We start from the raw sequence: 27,813 nt of genomic DNA, 5'->3' as shown, positions 1-27,813 counted from the left end.
GTGACCATAGTATTCATGACTTCACAGTGGTTGATACTACCTACCCAAGACCTGTATAACAGGAGGGAAAATGATGACATTAAAATAGAAGAGAGAGGGCTGGAGGGATGGCTTAGCGGTTAAGGTGTTTGCCTACAAAGCCAAAGGACCCTGGTTTGATTCCTCAGGACCCACGTTAGCCAGATGCACAAGGGGCCACACATGTCTGGAGTTCGTTTGCAGTGGTTAGAGGCCTTTACATACCCATTCTCTTGCTCTTTCTCTCTCCCTCTCCCTCTTTCTCTGTCAAATAAATAAATAATATTTTTAAAAAAACAGGTTGGAAAGAAACAGCCATTCAGTGGAGGGGCATATAGGGAAGGGGGAGAAGAGGAATGGAGGGGGCTATGATCATAGTATATTATCTGTACGTATGGAGGGTGTCAATAAAAATTAAACAGCCAGGCACGGTGGCACACACCTTTAATCCCATCACTCAGGAGGCAAAGGTAGGAAGATCACTGTGAGTTCGAGGCCAGCCTGAGACTGCATAGTAAATTCCAAGTCAGCTTGGGCTACAGCAAGACCCTACCACAAGAAACCAAAAATAATAATAATAATAATAAATTAAATTTTTCTTTGTGTGTGTGAGAGAGAGAGAGAAAGAGAGAAAGAGAATTGGCACACCAGGGCGTCCAACCACTGCAATGAAACTCCAGACACACGCACCATCTTGTGTGCATGTACAACTTTATGCATTTGCATCACCTTGTGTGTCTGGCTTACATAAAATATGGGGAGTCAAACATGGGTCCTTGAGCTTCACAGGCAAGTGCCTTAACCACTAAGGCATCTTTCCAGCCCAAGTAATTTTTTTTTTAACAATAAGTATTCAGAAATTAAATAGTACTGTTCTAAATAACTCATGGATCAAAAAAGTTGGCAAGAGCTGTGGTGGTGGCACATAACTTTTAATCCCAGCACTTAGAAGGAAGAGGTAGGAGGACCACCATGAGTTCAAGGCCAGCCTGAGACTACATAGTGAATTCCAGATCAACCTGGGCTAGTGTGAAACCCTATATCAAAAAAACCAAAAGAAGGAAGGAAGGAAGGAAGGGGAAGGGAAGGGGAAGGGAAGGGGAAGGGAAGGGGAAGGGGAAGGGAAGGGGAAGGGAAGGGGAAGGGAAGGGGAAGGGAAGGGGAAGGGAAGGGGAAGGGAAGGGGAAGGGAAGGGGAAGGGAGGGAGGGAAGGGGAAGGGAAGGGGAAGGGAGGGAGGGAAGGGGAAGGGAAGGGGAAGGGAAGGGGAAGGGAAGGGGAGAGGGGAGGGGAGGGGAGGGGAAGGGAAGGAAGGGGAAGGGAAGGGGAAGGGAAGGGAGGGGAAGGGGAAGGGGAAGGGGAAGGGGAAGGGAAGGGAAGGGAAGGGAAGGGAAGGGAAGGGAAGGGAAGGGAAGGGAAGGGAAGGGAAGGGAAGGGAAGGGGAAGGGGAAGGGAAGGGAAGGGGAAGGGGAAGGGGAAGGGGAAGGGGAAGGGGAAGGGGAAGGGAAGGGAAGGGAAGGGAAGGGAAGGGAAGGGAAGGGAAGGGAAGGGAAGGGAAGGGAAGGGAAGGGAAGGGAAGGGAAGGGAAGGAAGGAAGGAAGGAAGGAAGGAAGGAAGGAAACATGGAAAGGACTTCATGCTAATTGAAATAAACCAGAGGACTTCCAGTTAGGATGGTGATGTAGGAAACATGCCAAAGAAGCCTAGGGGAAAAGAAGGAAAAAAAAAAAAAAACTGAGCAAAATACACTCTTCTACTAAAAAGTGAAGGGGTATAAGAAAATATCAACCACAGCAGAGAAGTAGGAGAGATCCAGAGCATTTGGAGACCACAGAAGCAACTGGGCGTGGGGCATAGCTGAGACCAAAGCCATCCCAAAAGGTAATGGGGATTATGTGAGGTCAGTACCCCCGCCAAAAAACCCTGGTACATAAGCTTACAGTGGAAGTGCTAATTGCACCTTCCATGTCAGGGTAAATTATATGTTAAATCTGATGTATGGTCGTACTTGCCATTCTTAAATAAGCTGTATTTTGGGATTATCATTTGTTCCTTCCTAATTTATAGGGCCTTTGTCTCCTTTTCTGTTGGTCTTTGGGAAAGGGACTCACTTGGTCACAAGCTGACCTTGGAATCCTCCACAGACCGGAAATCTCAGCCTCCCAGTTGACAGGATTAAGGCTGTGGGGCAACACACATCCTAAGAGATTGTGACATTGTTAGAGGATCTGTTTGTCATAATGCCTACTCTTGCATAAATACTCTGTGCTGTTGTTCATTCATTGTGTATATTGTTTAGATAAGTTTTAGAATTTGCCTATATTTTGTTCCACCCAGCCTACTAGAATACTCTCATAGCAGGTAAACCTTAACACCTAGGGTCACTGTTGTGGTTACTCTGAGAGACTTAAGAGCCACAACTAGCACCTTAAGCTCCTACCCTGAAGAAATATAACATCAGATTGATTGATACATCTAATAATACTGAAGATAATTAGAAAACCCAAGTATTAAATTAATCCAAAATGCAAAAATTGCTACATTATTAAAAAAAAACACAAAAAAATCAAGACAATATAAATCCACCAAAAAGTATTAATGCATCAGAAATGACCTCCAATGAGACTGACTAAGAGGAAATACCTAAGAAAGATTTCAAAAGAATGATTATAAATATGCTCGAGGAAATCAAAGAAGACACAGGAAACCGATTTAATAAGGAGGCCAATATAAGTAACGAATAAAGAAATAGAAAAAATCAAGCCGAGCGTGGTGGCGCACGCCTTTAATCCCAGCACTCGGGAGGCAGAGGTAGGAGGACTGCCGTGAGTTCAAGGCCACCCTGAGACTACAGAGTTTATTCCAGGTCAGCCTGGACCACAGTGAGACCCTACCTCGAAAAACCGAAAAAAAAAAAAAAGAAATAGAAAAAACTAAAGAAAAAACAGTCAGAATTACTAGCAATGAAGAACACAGTTAATGAAATAAAAAAAAAAAAAACCTCTGTAGAAAATCTCACCAGTAGAATGGATGAAGGAGAGGACAGAATATCTAATCTAGAAGACCAGTGGCAGATCTAATACAGTCCAACAAAGAGAAAGACAAACTAATAGGAAAGTATGAATGGGAATTTCAAGATACTCGGGACACCATAAAAAGATCAAACATAAGAATTCAGGGTATAGTAGAAGGAGAAGAATTTCACTCCAAAGGCAAAGTAGGCATATTCAACAAAATCATAGAAGAAACTTTCCCCCAAATTGGGAAAGAGATACCAGTACAGATAGAGGAAGCCTTGAGAACACCAAACAGACAAAACCTGGGAAGAACCTTTCCTTGCAACATTATAATTAAACTACCAACACACAAAGCAAAGGGAATATACTGAAAGCAGTTAGACAAAAAAACAAAGTCACATACAAAGTCAAGCCCATCAGGATTACAGCAAATTACTCAAGACAAACTTTAAAAGCCAGAAGGGCTTAGAATAATGTATTCCAAATTCTGAAAGATAACAACTGTCAACCAAGGTTACTTTATCCTACAAAGCTATCCATTCAAATAGACGGACAAATAAGGACATTCTACAACAAAAGCAGGCTAAAGGAGTAGTTGAAGACAAAACCAGCTCTACAGAAAATACTTGACAGGATCCTCCATGCTGAAAAGAAAGAAAAGCACACATATAAGAAACCTGGAAAAAAACAAAAATCATACTCAAATACTAGTTAATAAAAGTGAGCAAAGGTAAAACAGGAAAAACTACAAATATAAGTACAAAACTTTCAGTAACAACTCTTATTATTAGTGGCCTCAATGGCCCAACCAAAAGACATAGGTTTGTAGACAGGATTAAAAAGCAGGATCCTTCAATTTGTTGCCTCCAAGAAAATCACCTTTGCACAAAAGATGGATACTATCTTAGGTTGAAAGGATGGAAAATGGTGTTTCAAGCGAATGGCCCTAGAAAACAAGCAGGTCTCACTATCCTAATGTCTGACAGAGTAACTTCAGACCAACATTAGTTAGGGAAGATAAGGAAGGTCACTTTATATTGATTAAAAGAACACTCCAACGGGAGGGCATTACAATCCTAAACATATATGCACCTAACATGTAGGCTCCAATTTTATCAAACACTATTAGAACTAAGGTTACAGATAAAACCAAACACATTGATAGTGGCTGACTTCAACACCCAAATCTCATTAACTGACAAATCATCCTGGCAAAAAATAAACAGAGATACATCTGGATTAAATGAGGTCATAGAATGAATGGACCTAGCAGATATCTACAGAATATTTCACCCAAATGCTTCAGAATACACATTCTTTTCAGCAGCACATGGAACATTCTCTAAACTAGACCATATATTAGGACACAAAGAGAATCTTAGCAAATATAGGTAAGTTGAAATAATTCCTTGTACTCCATCTGATCACAGTGAGATTAAATTGCAAATCAATAGCAAGAAAAGCTGTAGAGCATACAGAAACTCATGTGCTACTAAATGATAAATGGGTCAGTAATGAAATCAAGAAGGAAATCAAAAAATTCATAGACTCAAATGATAACGAGAACACAATATATAAAACCCCTGGGCCACAATCAAGGCAACCCTAAGAGGGACATTTATAGCAGTAAGTGCCTATACTAAGAAATTATAAAGGTCACAAGTAAACAGCTTAATGCTTCACCTTAAGGCCATGGAACAAGAACAAGGTAAAACAAAAATCAGTAGACAGGAAGAAGTAAAAGATTAGGGCAGAAATTAATGATATAGAAACAAACAAACAAACAAAAATATCCAAAGAACCAATGAAACAAAGATTCACAAACCTTTAGCAAATCTGACAAAAGAAAATGAGACCCAAACTAGTAAGTTTAGAGATGAAAAGACACCATCTCAACAGATACCAGAAAAATTCAAAAAATCATAGGTACCTGTTATAAGAACATACACTCTACAAAGTTTGAAAATCTGAAAGAAATGGATGATTTCTATGATTTATATGACCCACCAAAATTAAATCAAGATGAGATTAACCACTTAAGTAGATCTATCATAAGTACAGTTATAAAAATTCTCCCAACTAAAAAATACCCAGGCCCAGATGGATTGACTGGTAAATTTTACCAGAACTTCAAGGAAGAACTAACACCAATGCTTCTCAAACTTTTCCATGAAATAAAAAGGAAGGCATTCCACCAAACTCCTCCTATGAAGCCAGCATCACCCTGATACCAAATCCAGACAAAGATAGAACAAAAAGAGAAAATTAAAGACCAATCTCCCTCATGAACATAGATGCAAAAATTCTCAACAAAATTTTGGCAAATAGAATACAAGAATATGTCAGAAAGATCATTCACCCCGACCAAGTACTCTTTATCCCAGAGATGCAGGGATGGTTCAATATATGCAAATTGATAAATGTAATACATTATATAAATGGACTGAAGGACAAAAATCACATGATTATCTCATTCGATGCAGAAGCATTTGACAAAATCCAACATCTCTTCATGACAAAAGTCCTACAGAGACTGGGAATAGAAGGAACATATCTCAATATAATAAAGGCTATTTATGACAAGCCTTCATGATAAAAGTGCTACAAAAACAGAGCAGAAGGAAGATATCACAACATAATTAGACTATTTATGACAAACCTACTGCCAACATATTACTAAATTGAGAGAAACTTAAAGCTTTTCCACTAACATCAGGAACAAGACAATGGTGTCCACTGACCCCACTTTTATTTAATATAGTCCTGGAGTCTTAGCCATAGCAAATAAGACAAGACACACATAAAAGAGATACAAATTGGAAAGGAAGAGATCAAGTTATCATTATTTGCAGATGATATGTTCTACATATAAAAGACCCTAAAGACTATACCAACAAACTGTTAGAGCTGATAAACACCTACAGCCATGTAGCAGGATACAAAATAAATACACAGAAATTAGTAGCCTTCCTATATGCTAACAACAAACACACAGAGGATGAAATCAGAGAATCACTCCCATTCACAATGACATCAAAAAATAAATAAATAAATGAAGTACCTTGGAATAAACCGAACCGAGGAAATAAAGATCTCTAAAATGAAAACTTTAAAACACTCAAGTGAAAAATTGCAAAAGACACTAGAAATTGGGAAAGCATCCCTTGTTCTTGGATTGGAAGAATCAGTATTGTGAAAATGGGCACTCTTACCAAAAGCAATTTATATACTTAATGCAATCCTCATCAAAATTAAAATAGCATTCTTCACGGAAATAGAAAAAAACAATCCTAAAATTCATTTGCAATCACAAAAAAGTCTCAAATATCTAAAACAATACTGAGCAACAAAAATAAGGCTGGTGGTATCACCATACCTCATTTTAACCTATATTACAAAGCCATAGTAACAAACACAGCATAGCCAGGTGTGGTGGTTCATGCCTTTAATCCCAGCACTAGGGAGGTAAAGGTAGAAGGATCTCCATGAGATTGAGGCCACTTTGAGACTACAGAGTGAATTCCAGGTCAGCCTGGGCTACAGTGAGACCCTGTCTCGTAAAAACTAAAACAAACACACCACCAAAAAAAGAAGCTCCAGCAGTGGAGGCACCAGGACTGTACTGGCAGCAGGCCCACAGGGCCACAGCTGCAAGGCTCAGCTTGAGCCACAGGAAAAGCCAGGTGAGGAGATTCTTCACTCACACTGGAGCTCTTCTCAAACTCAAGAAATGCGAAGGGAGGACCACAGCAAACACTGGAGGAGCAGATCATGAAGTAGAGGATCACATGGACCACCTGGAGGCCTAGAGCCACCATCCACAGACATCCCCCCACCCCCGGCAGCACAAGCGCCAGCAAGCACCAGAGACCAGGAGATGGGAGCTCACAGCACCTAGCACCGGCTACCAGAGCAGCAATCCAATGATCCAGCCAGTCTACTTGAACCCACAGTGCACCCAGAGGGACCCAAACAGGAGCACAGCATAATTGAGACCAAAATCATCCCAAAAGGTAACTGGGATTACACCAGGTCAGTACCCACCAAATAAGACTGGGATACAGGCCTGAACCATATCAAAATAAATTACATGTTAAATCTAATGGATGGTCAGATTTGCCATTCTTAAATAAGCTACATTTTGGGCTTGTTATTGGTTGCTTCTTGACTTATAGTGGCTTTGTTTCCTCTTCTGTTATATATTAGGGAAGGGTCTCACTTGGTCACAAGCTGACTTGGAAACCTCAACAGACCAGAAATCTTAACCTCCTAATTGACATGATTAAGGGTATGGGGCACCACACACACTAACGGACAATGACTTTGTTAGAGGAACTGGTTTTCATAATACCTACTCTTGCATAAATATTCTGTGCTGTTTTTCATTGAATGTGTACATTGTTAGTTAAATTTTAGAATCTGTATTTTGTTACACTCAGCCTACTTGAATACTCTCATAGCAGGCAAACCCAACACCTAGGGTCACTCTTGTAGATACTCTGAGAGTCTTAAGAGCCAAACTTAGTACCTTAAGTTCCTACCCTGAAGAAATATAACATCAGATTGATTGCTACATCTAATAATACTGCAGCTAATTAGAAAATCCAAACATTGAATTAATCCAAGATGCAAAATTATATACATTATAACACAAGAAACACCAAAAATCAAGACAATATAAATCCCCGAAAAAGAATTAATACATCAGAAATGACCTCCAGTGAGAATGAGTTAGAGGAAATACCTGTGAAAGATTTCAAAAGAATGATTATAAATATGCTCAAAGAAGTCAAAGAGGAAATCTAAGGAATCAAAGAAGACACAGGAAACCAATTTAATGAAATAAAGAGGTAAATAGAAGATATAAATAAGGACAGAAATAATAAAGAAAAACCAGTCAGAATTACTATCAATGAAGAACACAGTTAATGAAATTTTAAAAATCTGTAGAAAATCTCACCAGTAGAATGGATGAAGGAGAGGACAGAATATCTAAACTAGAAGACCAGGTGGCAGATCTAATATAGTCCAACAAAGAGAAAGACAAACTAATAGGGAAGTATGAACAGGAATTTCAAGATACTCAGGAAACCATGAAAAGATCAAACATAAGAATTCAGGGTATAGTAGAAGGAGAAGAATTTCACTCCAAAGGCATAGTAGGTGTCTTCAAAAAAATCATAGAAGAAAACTTCACACAAATTGGGAAAGAGGTGCCAATGCAGATACAGGAAGCCTTTAGAACACCAACCAGACAAAACCTGGAAAGAACCTCTCCTTGCCATATTATAATTAAACTACCAAACATACAAACCAAAGAAAAAAATATTGAAAGCACTTAGAAAAATCAAGTTACCTCCAAAGGCAAGCCCATCAGAATCACAGCAGATTATTCAACCCAAACTTTAAAAGCCAGAAGGGCTTGGAGTGATGTATTCCAAGTTCTAAAAGATAACGACCAAGGTTACATTATCCTGCAAAGCTATCCACTCACATAGACAGCAAAATAAGGACATTCCACAACAAAAGCAGGCTAAATGAGTAGTTGAAGACAAAACCAGCTCTACAGAAAATACTTGAAAGAATCCTCCATGCTGAAGAGAAAGAAAAGCACACATATCAGGAACCTGTAAAAAACAAACCATACAAACCATACTCAAATACTAGTTAATACAAGAGAACAAAGGTAATACCAGAAGAACTACAAAAAAAAAAAAAAAGGCAAATACAAATACACACCTTTCAATAATATCTCTTTTAATACCAATGGCCTCAATTCTCCCAGCAAATGACATACATAGGTTTGCAGAATGGGTTAAACAGCAGGATCCTTCAATTTGTTGCCTCCAAGAAACTCACCTTTCTACAAAGGATGGACACTATCTTAAGGTGAAAGGTTGGAAAATGGTGTTTCAAACAAATGGGCCTAGAAAAAAAGCAGGGGTTGCTATCATAATATCTAACAAAGTAGACAGGAGGACATTACAGTCCTAAACATATATGCACCTAACATGGGGGCTGCCAACTTCATCAAATGCTATTAGAACTAAGGTCACAAATAACACCAAACACAGTGGTAGTGGGGGACTCACCCCACTCTCATCAACTGACAGGTCATCCCAGAAAAAATAAACAGAGAGACATCTGGTTTAAATGAGGTCATAGAAGAAATGGACCCAACAGATATATACAGGACATTTTATCCAAATGATGCAGAATATACATTCTTTTTAGCAGCACAGGGAATATTCTCTAAAATAGACCATATATTAGGACACAAAGTAAATCTTAACAAATACAGGAAAACTGGTGAATGTTACCAGACCTTCATGGAAAAACTAACACCACTGCTTCTTAAGCTTTTCCATAAAATAGAAAAAGAAGGAATCCTACCAATCTCCTTCTATGAAGCCAGCATCACCCTGATACCAAATCCAGACAAAGATAGAACAAAGAAAATTAAAGATCAATCTCCTTCAACATAGATGCAAAAATTCTCAACAAAATACTGGCAAACAGAATATAAGAATACCAAGTAGGCTTTATCCCAGAGATGCGGGGATGGTTCAACAAATGCAAATTGATAAATGTAATACATTATAAAAATGGACTGAGACAAAAATCACATGATCATCTCATTAGCTGCAGAAGAAGCATTTGACAAAATCCAACATCCCTTCATGATAAAAGTCCTACAGAGACTGGGAATAAAAGGAACATATCTCAATATAATAAAAGATATTTATGACAAGCCTGCAACCAACAAATTACTAAATGGGGAAAAACTAGAAGCTTTTCCACTAAAATCAGGAACAAGACAAGGGTGCCCACTAACCCCACTTTTATTTAATATAGTACTGGAAGTCTTAGCCATAGCAATAAGGTAAGAGATGCACATAAAAGGGATACAAATTGGAAAGGAAGAGATCAAGTTATCATTATTTGCAGATAACATGATTCTACACATAAAGGACCCTAAAGACTCTACCAGCAAACTATCAGAGCTGATAAACACCTATAGCCATGTAGCAGGGTACAAGTAAATACACAGAAATCAGTAGCCTTCCTATATGCTAACAACAAACACACAGAGGATGCAATCAGAAAATCATTCTCATTCACAACTGCATCAAAAAAATATAGTACCTTGGATAAAACCTAACCAAGGAAGTGAAGGATCTCTACAATGAAAACTTTAAAACACTAAGCGAGAAATTGCAGAAGATATTAGGAAATGGGTAAATATCCCTTGTTCCTGGATTGGAAGAATCAATATTGTGAAAATGGCCATCTTACCAAAAGCAATCTACATGTTTAATATAATCCCCATCAAAATTCCAATCGCATTCTTCACAGAAATAGAAAAAACAATCCAAAAATTCATTTGGAATCACAAAAAAAACTCGAATATCTAAAACAATACTGAGCAACAAAAATAATGCGAGTGGCATCACGATACCTGATTTTAACCGATACTACAGAGCCACAGTAACAAAAACAGCATGGTACTGGCATAAAAGCAGACATGTAGATCAATGGACAGAATAGAGGACACAGATATAAGTCTAGGTAGCTATATCCACCTAATATTCGATAAAAATGGCAAAAATACTCATTGGAGAAAAGACAGCCTCTTCAGCAAATGGTGCTGGAAAAACTGGATATGTATCTGTAGAAGGATGAAAATTGATTCTTCTCTCTCTCTCTCGCTGCACAACAATTAAGTCCAAATGGATTAAAGACCTTAACATCAGACCTGAAACTCTGAAACTGCTAGAGGAAAAAGTAGGGGAAACCCTTCAACATGTTGGTCTTTGCAAAGACTTTCTGAATATAACCCCAATTGCTCAGGATATAAAACCACAGATTAACCTCTGGGACCTCATGAAATTACAAAGATTTTGTACAGCAAAGGACACTGTGAATAAAGCAAAGAGGCAACGTACACAATGAGGAAAAATCTTTGCCAGCTATACATCTGATAGATGATTAATACCTAGTATATACAAAGAACTCAAAAAATTAATAAGAAGCCGGGCGTGGTGGCGCACGCCTTTAATCCCAGCACTTGGGAGGCAGAGGTAGGAGGATCACTGTGAGTTCGAGGCCACCCTGAGACTCCTTAGTGAATTCCAGGTCAGCCTGGGCTAGAGTGAAACCCTACCTCAAAAAACCAAAAAAATTAAAAAAAAATGAAAAAAAAAAAAAAATTAATAAGAAATCAAACAAGCAAATTAAAAAATGGGCTATGAAACTAAATAGAAAGTTCTCAAAAGAAGAAATACGGATGGCATATAAGCATCTAAAAAATGTTCTACATCCCTAGTCATCAGGGAAATGCAGATTAAAACTATGTTGAGATTTCATCTCACTCCTGTCAGATTGGCTACTATCATGAAAACAAATGACCATAAATGCTGGCAAGGATGTGGAAAAAGAGGAACCCTTCTACACTGTTGGTGGGAACGCTATCTGGTCCAGCCATTGTGGAAATCAGTGTGGAGGTTCCTGAGACAGCTAAAAATAGATCTACCATATGACCCAGCTATAGCCCTCCTAGGCATATATCCTAAGGACTCATCTCATTACCTTAGAGATACTTGCTCAACCATGTTTATTGCCACTCAATTCACAATAGCTGGGAAATGGAACCAGCCTAGATGTCCCTCAAATGATGAGTGGATAATGAAGATATGGCACATTTATATAATGGAGTTCTACTCAGCGGTAAAGAAAAATAAAGTCATGAAATTTGCAGGAAAATAGATGGATCTGGAAAGGATTATACTAAGTGAGGTAACCCAGGCCCAGAAAGGCAAACATCGCATGTTCTCTCTCGTATGTGGATCCTAGCTTCAAATGACTAGACTTCTGTGTGAGTAGGAAGAAAATTCAGTAGCAAAGGCCAGTAAGCTAGAAAAGAGATATAAAGGGAAGAGAAAAGAAGGAAGGGGATACTTAATAGGATGGTATTGTATATATGTAAGTAGAAGAACAGATTAATGGGGTGAAAAGGCCCAAGTGAGGTCAGGGGAAGAGATTGAGTTAAGGAAAGGTGGAGGGAGGGCTAATCAAAATTTAAGAAGATATAAATAAATCATATGGAAACCTACTTTTTTGGACAATCAAATGCTCAGGAGCTGTAGATAGTTGCTAGAAAATTTTCAGCGCCAGGCATGGGATACCTTCCAGTGAGTTGTTGGCCAGGGAGGTCACTGATACCCCCAAAACATTACAGGCCATTGCCAAGGCCCTTGGTTTTCCACCAGGAATAGATGGTAAGACCCTATTGCTGAAGACTCCACATACTTGGGCTGCAAGGCCACTGAGAAATCCTGCTGGAACTGAACTGATAACCTCCTCCATGTAGACCAGCTGACAGAAAGCTGGAAGAAGCCCTTCTGCATGCAGTTCAATGGGAGAAAGACAAATCACCAGTGAAGATACTCACCAGTGGACACTGCAAGCCTTATATTTGGCCAGCTAGGCCAAATGAGCCAACAGGTGCAATAGTGGCACATCTGTCATGATGGAAACCAACTACCCTCTAATTGGACTGGAGTCCTGCTCCATGGGAGGGAATACATCCCTGATACTGAAAACTTAGACAAGAGAAAGTCATTAACCCTAGGGGTGTAAAGTCTGCTGCTGTCTTGCTAAATGTACATACTGTGCTTATCAAACTGCCCAGTAAGTACTTCTCTTAATGTTCATACCTTTATATTAATACTACTTTCACTTTTAGTAGAGAATCTATTCTTTTCAGATGTTGCAATGGCTCAGAAGGCACCACAATGATGAGAAGAAATGACAGAGGAGTGCTCAATACTGAAATATCTCTATTACATCTTCCAAGGCTCAGGATCCATTGCAAAAGAGGTGGTGGAAAGAATCTAAGAGCCAAAGGAAGGGCAGGACTCCTTACAATGGGCTCCTCCAAGACTCAAAATGGCTTGGATATCCATGACCTCACAGTGCCTGACACTACCTACACAAGACCATCATAATAGGAGGAAAAGATCATGACATCAAAATAAAAGAGAGACTGATTGAGAAGGGGAAGGGATTTGATGGAGAATGAGGTTTCAGTGGGGAAAGTGGGGGGCGGGAGGGCAATACCATGGGATATTGTTTACAATTGTGGAAGTTGTTAATAAAAAAAATTTTAAAGAAAAAATAATTAATAAAAAAACAAAACAAAAGAAATAAGCAGACAAATATCTCTCCCTTCCTTCTTCTATTTTTACTCCCTCCTTCTCTCCTTCCTCCCTGCATCTCTCCACCCCCTTCTCATGTGGAAACTTATAAGAGTTGATGTAGGAAAAGTATAAATTCAAGGCCTGCCTGATCTACATAGTGAGTTTCTGGTCAATCAGGGTTACATAGCAAGACCCAGTCTCAAAAGACATACAGAATCTGCATGTGGTGGTTTACACCTTTAATCCTAGCCCTCAGGAGGCAGAGGTAAAAGGATTGCCATGAGTTTGAAGCCTGGGCTAGAGTGAGACCCTACATCGAAGGAAAACAAAAACAAACAAACAACAACAAAAAAGAAGACACATACACATGTATATGATGATACAAATGCCTATTTAAAGATAGCAAAGGTAGGTATGGTGGCCCAAGTCTATAATTCTCAGCATTTGGAGGGGGAAGCAGAAAGATCCAGGGTTGAAGGCAGCCTGAGCTACTGAGCTACATGGAGACCCTGTCTCAAAAAAACATACAGACAAACAAATGCTAAAAAAAGAAAAGAAGCCAGGTGTGTTAGCACCTTTAATCCAGAACTTGGGAGGCAGAGGAAGGACAACTGCCATGAGTTCAAGACTAGCCTGAAACTACAGTGAATTCCAGGTCAGCCTGGACTAGAGGAAGAGCCTGCCTCAAAAAACCAAGGAGGGGAGAGGGGAGAGGGGAGAGGGAAAGGAGAAAAGAAAAAGAAGAGAGCAAAGCCGCTGGGCACGGGGGTGCATGCCTTTAATCCCAGCACTTGAGAGGTAGAGGCAGAGGCAGGAGTATCACTGTGGTAGTTTGATTCAGGTGTTCTCCATAAAGTTAGGTGGCCTGAATGCTAGGTTCCCAGCTGATGGAGATTTGGGAATTAATGCCTCCTGGAAGCAGTGTATTGTTGGGGGCGGGGAGGCTTATAGCCAGCTTCTCCTTGCCAGTGTTTGGCACACTCTCCTGTTCCTGTTGTCTACCTGATGTTGGCCAGGAAGTGATGTCCGCTCATGCCATCATTTCCTCTGCCATCACAGCGCTTTACGTAAGCCAAAATAAACACTTTTTCCCACAAGCTGCTCTTGGTCGGGTGTTTTCTGCCAGCAACGCGAACCTGACTGCAACAATCACCATGAGTTTGAGGCTGAGACTACATAGTGAATTCCAGGCCTGGGCTAAAGTGAGACCCTACCTTGAAAAATCAAAAAAAAAGCAAATGAATTTAAATCATGGAAGTGGTGAAAAAAATAAAGAGCAGAAAACACAAGTTAAAATGAACAAGCAATAGCCACAGAGCTCAATATCTCTAACTCAACGGAAATGTAAGAGCTGGGCATGCAGGCCTGGTGAACACACCTGTAACCCTGCCATTCAGGAAGGAAGCAGACTGCCAATTCCAGGCCAAACTGGGTGTTATGGTTTGAATATAAAAGTGTCAACCTACTCCCCCTCCCTTGCTCCCCAGCTAGTGAACCTGTTTGGAAACGTGAAACCTTTAGGAGGTGGAGCCTTGCTGGAAGAAGTGAGTAACTGGGGCAGACTGTGTGAGCTTTTATAACCTCCCCTCACTTCCCTTTCATTCTCTGCTTCCTGACTATGGATGCAATGTGACCAGTCAGCCTCTTGTTCCTACCACTGTGCCTTCCCTATCATGATGGAATATATTCCCTGAAAGCAAGCAAAAATAAATCCTATCCTTCCTTAAGCTACTTCTTGTCAGGTATTTTATCACAGCAACAGAAAGCAACTAAGGGACTTCTGGTTAAGATGGCAGCGTAGGTACCACACCAAAGCAGCCTAGGGGGGGGAAAAAGACCAAAAAAACTCAGCAAAATACACACTTTTACTAAAAGGTGAGGTGTATAAGAAATTGAAGCGGCAGCGGAGAAGTAGAAGAGTTCCAGAGCATCCAGAGCCTGCACAGGCGGGAAAAGCGGCTCCGGCAGCTCAGCCAACCGCTGCGGCCGCGGCGCACCAGAAAACCACCAGCCTCGGCTTGAGCCGCAGGAAAAGCCAGGTGCGGGAGCTTTCCCTTACACCGCGCTCTCCGCAACTCGGGAAACGTGAGGGGAGAGCGGCAGCCAGCAGCGGAGGAGCAGACCGTGAGGTACAAGAACACGTGGAGCAGCGAGAGAACCAGAGCAGCTGCGGCTCCCTCCCCTCCCCCACCGCCTGAGCCCAGCTCCTGCGAACAGAGCAGCAGCCCGGACCCGGCCACGGCAACAGCGGGACCCAAGCAGGAGCAGAGTTCGGCAGCAACATCAGCAGCTCTGGCACCGGTAACAGCGGCCCCAGCAGCAGCAGACCCAGGAGTGGCAGCAGTGGCAGATTCGGCAGCAGCAGCTTCAGGGGGAGCAGCGGCATTGGACACAGCAGTAGCAGCTTCAGCAGCAGTGGTGGCTCCAGCAGTGGCAGCTACAGCAGCAGCAGAGGCAGCAGCGGCGGTGGGTCCAGCAGCAACACCTTCAGCAGCAGTGGCTACAGTCCCAGCAGGGGCAGCTTGAGCAGCAGCAGTTCCAGCAGCAGAGGTGCTGATCTGCAGGGCCACACTTGCCAGGCTCAGTTTGCCCCGCAGGAAAAGCAAGTGCCCAGCTCCAGAAATCAGAACAGCAGCCCGACGGCCCAGGCAGCAACTTGACTGAGACCAAAATCATCCAAGGTAACTGGGATTGCACCAGGGAAGGGTCTCACTTGGTCGCAAGCTGACTTGGATCCCTCAACAGACCAGAAATCTAAACCTCTTTGTTGATAGAGGATCTGGTTGTTATAATAACTACTGTTGCATACATACTTGGGGCTGTTTTGGATTGAATGTGTACAGTGTTTAGTTAAATTTTAGAATCTACCTATATTTTATTCCACTCAGCCTGCTTGAATACTCCTATAGCAGGGAAACTCAACCCCTAAGAACATCTTTGTAGATACTCTGAGAGTCTTAAGAGCCACACCTAACACCTTAAGGTCCTACCCTGAAAATATATTACATCAAATCAATTGATACAGCTAAGAATACACAGCTAGCTGGAAAATCCAAGCATTAACTTAATCCAAGATGCAAAAATATATTAACACAAGAAACACTAAAAAGCAAGACGATATAAACCCACCTAAAAATATTAATGCATCAGAAATGTCCTCCAGTGAGAAAGAGTTAGAGGAAATGCCTGAGAAAGAGTTCAAAAGAATGATTGTAAATATGTTCAAAGAAGTCAGAGAACAAATCAAAGGAGTCAAAGAGGAACTTAAAGAGGAAATCAAAGGAATCAAAGAAGATGCAGGACACCAATTTCATGAAATAAAGAAGGCAATACAAGACATAAATAAGGAAATGGAAATAATAAAGAAAAACCAGTCAGAATTACTAGCAATGAAGAACACAGTTAATGAAATAAAAAACTCTGTAGAAAATCTCACCAGTAGGATGGATGAGGGAGAGGACAGAATATCTAAGCTAGAAGACCAGGTGGCAGACCTAATGCAGTCCAACAAAGAGAAAGACAAACTTATAGAAAAGTATGAGTGGGAATTTCAAGATATTCGGGACACTATGAAAAGATCCAATATAAGAATTCAGGGCATAGTAGAAGGAGAACTCCACTCCAGAGGCATAGTAGGCGTCTTCAACCAAATCATAGAAGAAAATTTCCCCCAAATTGGGAAAGAGGTGCCAATGCAGATACAGGAAGCCTTTAGAACCCCAGCCAGACAAAACCCAGAAAGAACCTCTCCTCGCCATATTATAATCAAACTTCCAAACACACACACCACAGAAAGCAACTAATACATTTGTCTACATAACCCAGTCATGCATGCTAGATTTCTCACATACTTTTACCCACTATAAACATCCCCATCACAGTACTATCTGTGTAAATAACTGCATCTCACTGAAACATCATTAGCATCCAGAGTCTAATTTATATTAGTTTCCCCTCTTGATGTTGTAAATTCTATAGCTTTGAATAAATATATGACATATGCATCTATCATTATAATTTCATAGAGTAGTTTGTTGCTCAAAATTTTTTCTGTTCTATGTCTTTTCACCTCTTTTTAAATATATTTTTTTCTTTATTTAACTGCAAGACAGAGTAAGTATGGGCCTCCTGCCACTGTAAACAAACTCCAGGAATGTGCCATTTTGTGCATCTGCCTTTAAGTAGGTTCTGGAGACATGAACCCAGTTCATTAGGCCTTGCAAATAAGCAACTTTAACCAGTGAACCATCTTCCCAGCCCCTTTTTCATCCTTTACCCCCAAACAGCCAGCCCCTTGCCTTTTTCTTTATCTTCCTGAGACAGGGTCTCATAGCCCAGGCTGACCATGACCTAACACAGAAGATCCTTCTGTCTTAGCTTTCACAGCACTGAAGTTATCCTGCTCCTCCCATCTCTTCTCAAAACAGGGTCTCAGGTATCTAAGATGTATTGGCTCTGTTTGCCAACATTACGATCATGTATGAAGAAAAGTCAAATCTAACAGCAGTTGGAACTAAGATGAGAGATTTAGCTGAGCATGGAAGCACATGCCTATAGCTTATGTTACAATTTTTTTTGTTTTGTTTTTTCGAGGTAGAGTCTCACTCTAGCCCAGACTGACCTGGAACTCACTTTGTAGTCCCAGGCTGGCCTCAAACTCACAGTGATCTTCCTACCTCTGCCTCCCGAGTGCTGCAATGTGCCCAGCACATGCCTGTTATTCCAGTGATTGGAAGGTGCAGGGAGGACAATCAGAAGCTCAAGGTCATCATTCTCAGCTAACTAGTGGAGACTGCCTATTCTACAAGAGACAGTGGGTCAAGGGAAAAAAGGATATGCCCACTGGTGCAATAGTAGCATGACTGTTACTGGGATGCTTATTAATTGGAATTGAGGCCTGCTCCACAGGAAGGAATTCATGCCAGGTTTATACTATAAACCTAGTAACTGGCTGGGAAGGTTACAGTCCCTAATGAGGAGGCTAGTGCTGTTGTTTTGCTAAATGGATATACTGTGCCAGCAAACTACCTTCTAAATGTGTATGTTCATGCCCATAGATCAGCACTGCTCTCCGCCTTAGTCAGAGAAGCTTCTTTTTGTGGTGGGCAGTGGCTAATGCAGAGTGCTGGTCAAGTGCCAAGAATACGGGACTGTTGAGTACTCAGCCCTAAGTAAGTCATTTGTATCACCTCCTCCGAGGCTCAGGGAACATGAAGGAAGAGGGTGGGAAAAGAACCTAGGATCTGGAAGAAGAAGTGGAGTGTTGTAGAAAGCTATGTTCTGGCTATGACAAGTGTGGTACTCTCAATGTGTAATGACCCCCAGAGCATAACGTGCCTCACACTCCATCCCTGGTGGCAAATTGGGAGGTGGAGCATTGCTGGAGAAGGTCTGTCACTTAGGGTGGGTCTTGGGGATTATAGCCCAAGGCCTCCTTGACAGCCAGCTTACTCAGGACTACTTCTTTCCCATTAATGTAGATATGTGATCCTGCTGTCTGCTTGTGCCATGCTTTCCCACCATGATAAAATTTCCCCCTCAAAACTGTAAAAGCCTGCCAGAGACCCTTTCCTCCAACAAGCTGCTTTTGGTCAGGTGTCTTGTACTAGCAATGAGAAGGTTACTTCAACAGAGAAACTACCATCCACAACATGGCACTTGCACTCAAGAATCCGTAACAGTTGTGGTTACCCACATAAGAACAGCACAAAGGGGCTGGAGAGATGGCTTAGCAGTTAAGATGTTTGCCTGCAAAGCCAAAGGATCCTGGTTCAATTCTCCAGGACCCACGTAAGCCAGATACACAAGGGGGGGCATGCATCTGGAGTTCCATTGCAGTGGCTGGAGGCCCTGGCATGCCCATATTCTCTCTCTCTCTCTCTCTCTCTCTCTCTTTCTCAAATAAATAAAATATATTTTTAAAACTCTGCACAAGGGTCTGACGAGATAGCTTAGCAGTTAAGGCACTTGCCTGTGAAGCTTAAGGATTCAGGTTCAAGTCCCCAGTACCCATGTAAGCCAAATGCACAACATGGCACACGCATCTGGAGTTCCTTTGCAGTGGCTAGAAGTCCTGACGCACTCATTCCCTCCCTTCCTCCCTCCATCTCAAATAAATAAATTAAATATAAAAAAAAAGACCTGTGGGCTGGAGAGATGGCTTAGCGGTTAAGCGCTTGCCTGTGAAGCCTAAGGACCCTGGTTCGAGGCTCGATTCCCCAGGACCCATGTTAGCCAGATGCACAAGGGGGCGCATGTGTCTGGAGTTCGTTTACAGAGGCTGGAGGCCCTGGGCCGCTGATTCTCTCAATCTCTTTCTCTCTGTGTCTGTCACTCTCAAATAAATAAACAAAAATAAATAAATAAATAAATAAAGACCTGTGCTGGGCATTGTGGCGCACACCTTTAATCCTAGCACTCGGGAGGCAGAAGTAGGAGGATCGCCTTGAGGCCACCCTGAGAGGACATAGTTAATTCCAGGTCAGCCTTGACCAGTGTGAGACCCTACCTTGAAAAACCAAAAAAAAAAAAAAAAAGACCTGCACAAGATTGGCCACCTAACATTCAGTCATGCATGGGGAAGATCAGAAAGCCCACTCTCCCTAGGGATTTATAGGCAGTTAATGGTAGCTTGGAGAGAGTGGCTCATGAGGCCCCAGCCCTCCCTGAGGATTTAATGGCTGCTGCAAGAGGAGACATTTCCTGCAATGGTATAGCCGCTGGTAAATTGCTCGGTCTCAGCTAAATAGCCCTCAGCCGTGTATATATAGCAACACTAGTCAAATTCATTGGGTCAAAAAAAAAACAAAAATATGCAAACAGGGCAGGAGAGATGGCTTAGCGGTTAAGGTGCTTGCCTGCAAAGCCAACAGATCCCAGTTCGATTCTCCGGACCCACATAAGCCAGATGCACAGGGGGTGCATCTAGAGTTCATTTGCAGTGGCTGGGGGCCCTGGTGTGCCTAGTCTCTCTCTCTCTCTCTCTCTCAAATAAATAAATAAATAATTTTTGTTAAAAATTTTAATAAGTGGACTGGAGAGATGGCTTAACGGTTAAGCGCTTGCCTGTGAAGCCTAAGGACCCCGGTTCGAGGCTCGGTTCCCCAGGTCCCACGTTAGCCAGATGCACAAGGGGGCGCATGCATCTGGAGTTCGTTTGCAGAGGCTGGAAGCCCTGGCGCGCCCATTCTCTCTCTCTCCCTCTATCTGTCTTTCTCTCTGTGTCTGTCGCTCTCAAATAAATAAATAAATAAATAAATAAAATTTAAAAAATTTTAATAAGAAAACATGAACATGTAAGAGGGACTAGTTGGGAAGAGGACAGGTTAAGTGGGAAACAAGAAAAACAGTTACAAATGATGAATAGGATCAAAACATAACATAAATAAATATATTTGTGTGTGTGTGATTTCTTTACCTGCAGAGAGAAGACAGAATGGGTATACCACAACTTCTTGCCACTACAAATATACTCCAGACACATGTGTATCTGGCTTTATGTGGGTACTCAGTAATCAAACCTGGGCCATCAGACTTTGCAAGAAAGTGCTTTTAACCAGTGAGCCATCTCCCTATCCTGGAGACCTTGTCTCAAAAAGGGGGAGGGGAATTTCAGGCTGGGTCTGATGACTTGTGTCTGTAATTCCCAGCAGTACAAGGCAGAAGCAGGACTGAGAAAATTCCAGGCCAGAACTGGAGACATGGCTCAGTGATTAAGGCATTTGACTGCTAAAAGCCCAGGTTCGATTTCCCAATGCCCATACAAGGTCATATGCACAAAGTGGCACACGCGTCTGGAGTTCATATGCAGTGGCTAGAGGCCCTGGTGTGCCCATTCTCAGTGTGTGTGTGTGTTGGCTAATAAAGAATAAAAATTCTGGGGGCTGGAGAGATGTCTTAGTGGTTAAGGTGCTTGCCTGTGAAGCCTAAGGACCCAGGTTTGATTGCCCAGATCCCACATATGCCAAATGCAGATGGTGGCACATGCATCTGGAGTTTGTATGCAGTAGCTACAGGCTCTGGTGGACACTTGCTTGCGCATGCTTGCTCTCTCTCTCTCTCTCTCTCTCTCTCATAAAGAAATTAAAATTTTAAAAGGCTTTAAAATTTTTTTTAATTTTTAAATAATTCAAGGCCAGCCTAGGTTAGTGGGTTTACATGTGAGAGACCCTGTCTCAAAAGAAAACCAAAAATAAACTACCTTCTTCCCACAAATACTGTTATGAATTTCAAATAACAAAATAGCTAACTTTGAAATTCCTTACAACCTGATGCTAAAAGACCTACTCTTCCTGGCATGGTAGCTCACAACTATAATCCCAGCATTTAAGAGGCTGAGGCAGGTAGAACACCAGAGTTCAAGGCCAGCCTGGTCTACATAGTGAGTTCAAGATGTGCTCTTACATAGCAAGACCTTGTGTCAAAGAAATACAACAACAAAAAGACCTACTCTTTTGTTCTTGTTCCCTAAACAGTGTCTCACCACATAGCTCAGGCTGGCCTCAAACTCTTAACTGTCTTGCTTCTACCTCCTAAAATGGCTTATAGATGTGTACCACCACATCTGGCTTTTCAAATTTTAACTGTTAAAGTAAGTTCCCATTCCATCAAGGCATCCCATTACTACAAATCTGTAAAACAGGCAATCTGAAAAGAAGGTACAAAAAAAGAATAAAGCACTTTTAATTCATGTATGATGAAAGCTTATTTCCTAAGCTCCAGAATTGTATTATATTGAAAGTTCACATTTTAACAGAAATTCTGTTTTCAAATCAGAGAAATCAAATGACAACCTGTCACTGACTCAGCAACTTTCTTTTTCACTTTACAACCTGTACTTAAAACACAAGTGCAAGACTAAACCCTGACTTTCAATGTGAGCAGCAAAGCCAGTGCAGTATTCTTGAAAGGAAACACCAGTGAAAATAGGAGATATTTCATTCTTGATGGGCACATAAATAAAATGTGAAGGTGCCTCTTTATGTATCATGCAAAAATGCATGTGTATAGTTACAAATCAGCTTTTATTACAATACTCAATATGTTTCTTTCTTTAAGCATGTTTCTTTATAAAGAACACCTCATCCAAATAACTATCAAATCTGGCACCATGAATTGTTTCAGCCTACACACTGCAGCTCCTTGGGAGTTGAAACATTTGCTTTTAAGAAGTCTCCACATACCAATTCTTCTGCCAATTTCTTCAGCTAAAAGCTCAAGTTTACACTACAAAAATACTTCATTTACTCTCCACAACAGAATGTGCTCATTTACAAATTACACGGGGTAAATTTACTAAAACGTGAAGCTTTGACATTTCTGACATCATAGTTTTTCCATGATCCAAATGAACAAATCCAAACAATTATACACTAGGCAAGGTACTATAGGCTATCAACTGACCTAGCATCAAACCAGCCACACAATGTGGTCAACAGGAATACCACTGTCAGGTGGGGGGGTTGGTGAAACTGAAAACTCTTGGCCATTACTAGAAAAATGAGTCAAAGCAACCTTATACAAGGTAGGTCAAGTCCATGCATACAAATTTAAGTTTATTTGAGTTCCCAATATTCCACCAAGAAGGCAAGGTTCCAACTCCTTAACAGTAATACAGAGGATAGGGCCAAAAATACTGTATTTTTTTTCTTTTTTTTATTATTTGAGAAAGAGGCGGGGGGGGGGGTGAGCAAGCACGCCCAGTGCATCCAGCCACTGCAAACGAATTCCAGATGCATGTGCCACCTTGTGCATCTGACTTATGTGGGTCCTGGAGAACCGAATCTGGGTCCTTTGCTTTGCAGACAAAAGCCTTAACTGATAAGTCATCTCTCCAGCCCACTGGATTTTTTTTATGGCTATAATTATTAAGGGCAGGTGTTCATCATTTAACACAAAACAATGTTTTCCTTATGCCGCTAATTTTTGCACAGAAAAGTTAATACAACGTTCTGCATTTAAGGTAGCATAATATACCTGATGGCCTAAAGCCCAAAGTTAACTGACAACTTAGCAGCAAAGAGCATGTTAAACTATCTATCATACTAAGTAAACTTTTCATCCTGGAAGCAAGGAGATGGAATGGAAGACTATTCCTACGGTCAGCTGGGGGTCTGGAAAGAGCATCCTAACATGGGTTTGCACACAATTAAGCAGGTCCAGGAGGTCAATTTCTCAGGCTCCAGTGTTTGATAATCTCTCTGAGGCATAAGCACACGGGCAACTGAGGGAGGTGACACTTTCCCTCACATTTGCTCTAGTAACTACGGTAACTGCTCTAAATTTTCCCGTGTGAAACCAACACATTGTGTGTGGGGGGGGGGGGTAGCGTTAAAAAAAACTGGGTCATTCCTTATTTGTTCTCACGCAGCACAGCCTTCAGGAGGGAAAAAGGCCTAAGGAGCAGGAAAAAAAAAAGCCGTGACAGCATCCTCCAAGCAAAAAAGTTACAGCTCTTTACAAGAGTTGGCACCGGGGGCTCCTTACTTAGCTTTATCCGCGTTGATTCATACGGAGTGTAATGGAACTTGGCCTTCCTATAAGTTATCAACTCAGCAGCTCTGAGCATCGGCCACCGAGCGGCTGAGGAGGAAATGCCCTCCATTCACCTGCGACACCTGCCCGGATCCCCGGTGCCCCCCCCCCCACGGCCGCTCTGCTCCCCCACCTCCAGGAGGGAGGCACGGCCACACGGCCGGCTGTCGGCGGGCTCGGCCGAGGTCCACCGGGGGCACACGGCCGGGGCGCCCCACGCAGAGCGGGCGGCGGGCGGCGGCCGCGGCGCAGGCCCCTCGCGCCGGCCTTGGAGTGATCCCGGCGGCCGCGGGGAGGCCCTCGGGGCCCCAGCCTCTTCCCCCCCACCGCGCCGCACCCCGCCGGCTCGGGGGATTCCCCGCCCCCGGAACTGAGCAGAACTAGGCCACGAACGCGGGCCGCGGCCCCACGGCGATCCCCTGCAGCCCGGGGGCCGTCCACTCGGCACGCCGCCGTCCGTCGGGGCGCTCGCTGCCGGTCCCGCGTCCGTGCCGCCGCCCCGCGGGAAGAAGCCCCGCGCCGCGCGCTCACTCACCTGCGCGCGCCGTCAGCGCCGCCGCACTGCCGCTTCCTGGGGCATGAAAGCGCCGCCTCGGCGGCCTGGACGCCCCCGGCGGGGCAGGGCTGGGCCGGGCCGGGCAGGGCCGGGCAGGGCAGGGCAGGGCCGGCCCGGGGACTCCAGCGGCCGCAGCCGCCACCGCCGATCTGCGCCTGCGCCTGCGCGCGGCGCCCCTGCTGCCCGGGCACTGGCCGCTCTCGGGCCGGCGGGGCGGGCCCAGGGGAACTCAGGCGCTGCCCGCGGCGACGCTGTCCCGGCCGCTGACCGCCTGGTGTCTGTGCCCTTTTCACTTTTCTTTTCTTTTCTTTCTGTTTTGTTTTTTCCGCCCCCTCCTTCCGCCCTTTCCACAGAACAGCACTTTCCCTCCCTCCTGCGCTCCCTTCCCTTCGGTGGGGGCGGGGGCGGCAGGCAGGGGCGGGGCCTCGCTCGGCCACGCCCCCGGAGTCCGCGGCCGCCCGCCTGCGCCCCTCCCCCTTCCCCGCCCGGCTGGCGGGCCGGACCCGGGTGAGAGCCCCCGAGCCTATCCCCGCCGGCCTGGAGCCTCCGGAGCCCTCTTGCCTGCGGGACTCGGGTTATTGGCTGCGTCAGGGGCAGGTGGCCCGCGCTCCCCTCGGGGTCTTCAAAGACTCAAAAAGTGACACTGAGTGGCTCAAGGTCAGTTAGTAGAGCACAAAGTGGACCTGGAGTTTCCCTCCCAGGTGGCAGCCGGGCTTCCCACGCGTGAGTGCGGGAGCCCGAGGTCCGAGGGACACCCACGAGCTGGCGCCTCTCGCAGGCCGGGAGACGTGGGGCCGCGCGGGCCGTCGCTGCTTCTGCAGAGGTCCCGGGACGCCCGCTGCCAGCGTGGAGGTCGCGCGGTACCCTTCTGCATTCGGAGCGCAGTCCCTTATCTGTGCGGACGCATTCTGAGGCTTCCTCCCCTAATACAAATTGGTGACATATTTATGACAACGTCTTTAAGCTGTCACAAATATACAAGGGCTAAGTGGTTGAAAATAAATCACAACTTTTTTATAACCTCCTACCCCCCCCCCACACACACACACAAAAAAAAAAAGCCAGTGAAATCACAGATTCCATGTCTGGTCAAAATTACAACTGGCAAGATTTGGAGTGGGGGCGCTGCATAAGAATAAAATGCCTGGTATTCTGGCCTTTAATTCCAGCTCTCTGAAGACTGAGGTAGGAAGATAGCCGAGAGTTACAGAGTTCAGGACAGCCTGAACTAGAGTGAGACCCTGCTTCAGGAGAAAAAAAAAAAAAAGGGAAAGTATATGATTATGTGTGAAATTACCATAATGAAACTCATTACTTTGCCATTAAAATATTTTAATTTGGGGGCTGAAGGGATGGTTCAGCGGTTAAGGCACCTGCCTGCAAAACCACCCGGGGTTCAATTCCACAGTATCCACATACAGCCAGATCCATACAGCCAAAGTGGCGCATGCATCTAGAGTTCGTTTACAGAAGCTGAGGCCCTGGCATACCCATTCTATTTCTCTTCTACCTCTGCTTGCAAAAATAAGTAAATAACTTTTTTAAATAAAAATTTCATGGGGATGGAGGGATGGTTCAGTGGTTAAGGCACTTGCCTACAAAGCCAAAGGATCCAGGTTCAATTTCCCAGGACCCGTGTACTCCAGATGCACAAGGTAGTGCATGCATCTGGAGTTCATTTGCAGCAGCTGGAGGCCCTGGAGCACACATTTTCTCTCATTCTCTCTCAAATAAATAAATAAAATATTTTTTAAATATTAAAAAAAATGTCAGGCATGGCGGCACACACCTTTAATCTCAGCACTCAGGAGGCAGAGGTAGGAGGATCGCTATGAGTTTGAGGCCACCCTGAGAATACAGAGTAAATTCCAGGTCAGCCTGAACTAGAGTGAGACCCTACTTCAAAAAACTAAATAAATAACCACACACATACACACAAATGCTGGGCATGGTAACTCACATCTATGATCCCAGCACAGGAAGACAGCCAGCCCTGCTACATAGTGCGTTGAGTCTATCCTGAGCTGTTTCAAACAAAATTACAGAAGCATGGTGGCATGGGCCTGTAATCCCAGCACTCGAAAATGAAAGTAGGAAGATCAAGAGTTCATAGCCAACACTAGTCCAACATAGACTATATGATTCCCCTGTCTCAAAACCTGGGGTGTTGGGGTGAGGGAGAGAGCCTGTGAGAAGCAGACTGAAAGAAACAAAAGAAAACTCAGCTGGCTTTCTATAGTCTAGAAGGTTATTCTTTTTAAGAGAAGACTAGCCAATGACTCCTTGTGAATGTCAACATAAGGATATATTCTTATTTTTGTGACTCTCATCTCTTTATTCTTGTGCCAAGTGGAAAGAGAACAAAGCAGGCAGAAGAAACTGATAAGAACCTTTCACTGATCAGAGGGGAGCCAAGTTAAAACAAAATAAACTTAACTCTTGAAGTCGTGTGTAGCAAGAGAACAGTCTGGACTTGATTAAGACAGAAAAGCTTCATTGAGCTACGGTTACTAAATTAAGTTTCTTTTTTTAAATATTTTATTTTTATTTATTGGAAAGAGACTGGGCACGCCAGGGCCTCTAGCCACTGCAAACAAACTTCAGATGTATGTGCCACCATATGCATCTGGCTTATGTGGGTCCTGGGGAATCGAATGTGGGTCCTTAGGCTTTGTAGGCTTGCCTTAATCACTAAGGCAACTCTCCAGTCCCTAGACAGAATTTTTGCATGTGTACTTGTGTGTGTTGTGCATATGTGTATAGATGCAAGCTCCTATGTGTGTGTGAGTGCATGTGTGTACACACATGTGTGAAGGCCAGAGGTTGATGTTTGGTGTTTTTCTCAATTGCTTTCCACCTTGACCCCCTGTCTCTGCCTCCAAGGAGTCCAGATGGGCCTTCACACTCAGCCAGCATTTATCCTGGTGCTAGAGATCCGAACTCTGGTTCTCATACTTACAAGGTAAGTATTTTATTCACTGAGCCATCTCCTCAGCCCCCAGGAGACCTTTTATAAAAAAAATACATTTATAAAAAAAATACAAATACATTCAGCCTGCCAGCCATGGTAGTACATACCTTTAATCTCAGTGACAAGAGGCCCTGGTGTGCCAATACACTCTCCCTCTCTCCTTCCCTTTCTCCCTCTTTAGGCCCCTCCCTCTTTATCTCCTTGCAAATAAATAAATAATATTTTGAGACATTATATTTGATTTATGCCTAAATCCAAGATGGCTATTTTTTCTTTTCTTTTTCTTTTTCTTTTTCTTTTTTCTTTTTTCTTTTTTTTTTTTTTTTTTTGAGGTAGTGTCTCTGTCTAGCCCAGGCTGGCCTCACACTCACAGTGATTCTACTACCTCTACCTCCCAAGTACTATGATTAAAGGCATGCACCACCTGGCTAAGATGGCTATTTTCTTTTTGGTGTTTTGAAGTAAGGTCTTACTCGAGCCCAGGCTGACCTAGAATTCACTATGTAGTCTCAGGCTAGCCT

The 27,813-nt window shown here is 43.1% G+C and overlaps 1 protein-coding gene across 2 annotated transcripts in view; it reads right to left on the bottom strand.

The window, feature by feature from the left end:
• Positions 1 to 24,359, bottom strand: part of Dennd4c (DENN domain containing 4C) — a 143,715-nt gene extending 119,356 nt beyond the window's left edge. Inside the window, exon 1 of one of the 2 annotated variants that reach the window (XM_045148693.1) lies at positions 24,301 to 24,359. The gene's annotated coding sequence lies outside the window, so the exon portion shown is untranslated. The remainder of the gene's footprint in view (positions 1 to 24,300) is intronic. The other variant, XM_045148685.1, reaches the window with a different exon arrangement.
• Between the last annotated feature and the right edge of the window lie 3,454 nt (positions 24,360 to 27,813).

Source organism: Jaculus jaculus, chromosome 1 (genome assembly GCF_020740685.1).
Source record: "Jaculus jaculus isolate mJacJac1 chromosome 1, mJacJac1.mat.Y.cur, whole genome shotgun sequence".
In the NCBI taxonomy this organism is placed as follows: domain Eukaryota; kingdom Metazoa; phylum Chordata; class Mammalia; order Rodentia; family Dipodidae; genus Jaculus; species Jaculus jaculus.
Note: the sequence above shows the minus strand (reverse complement) of the source record. Positions and strands in the feature narration are given on the sequence as shown.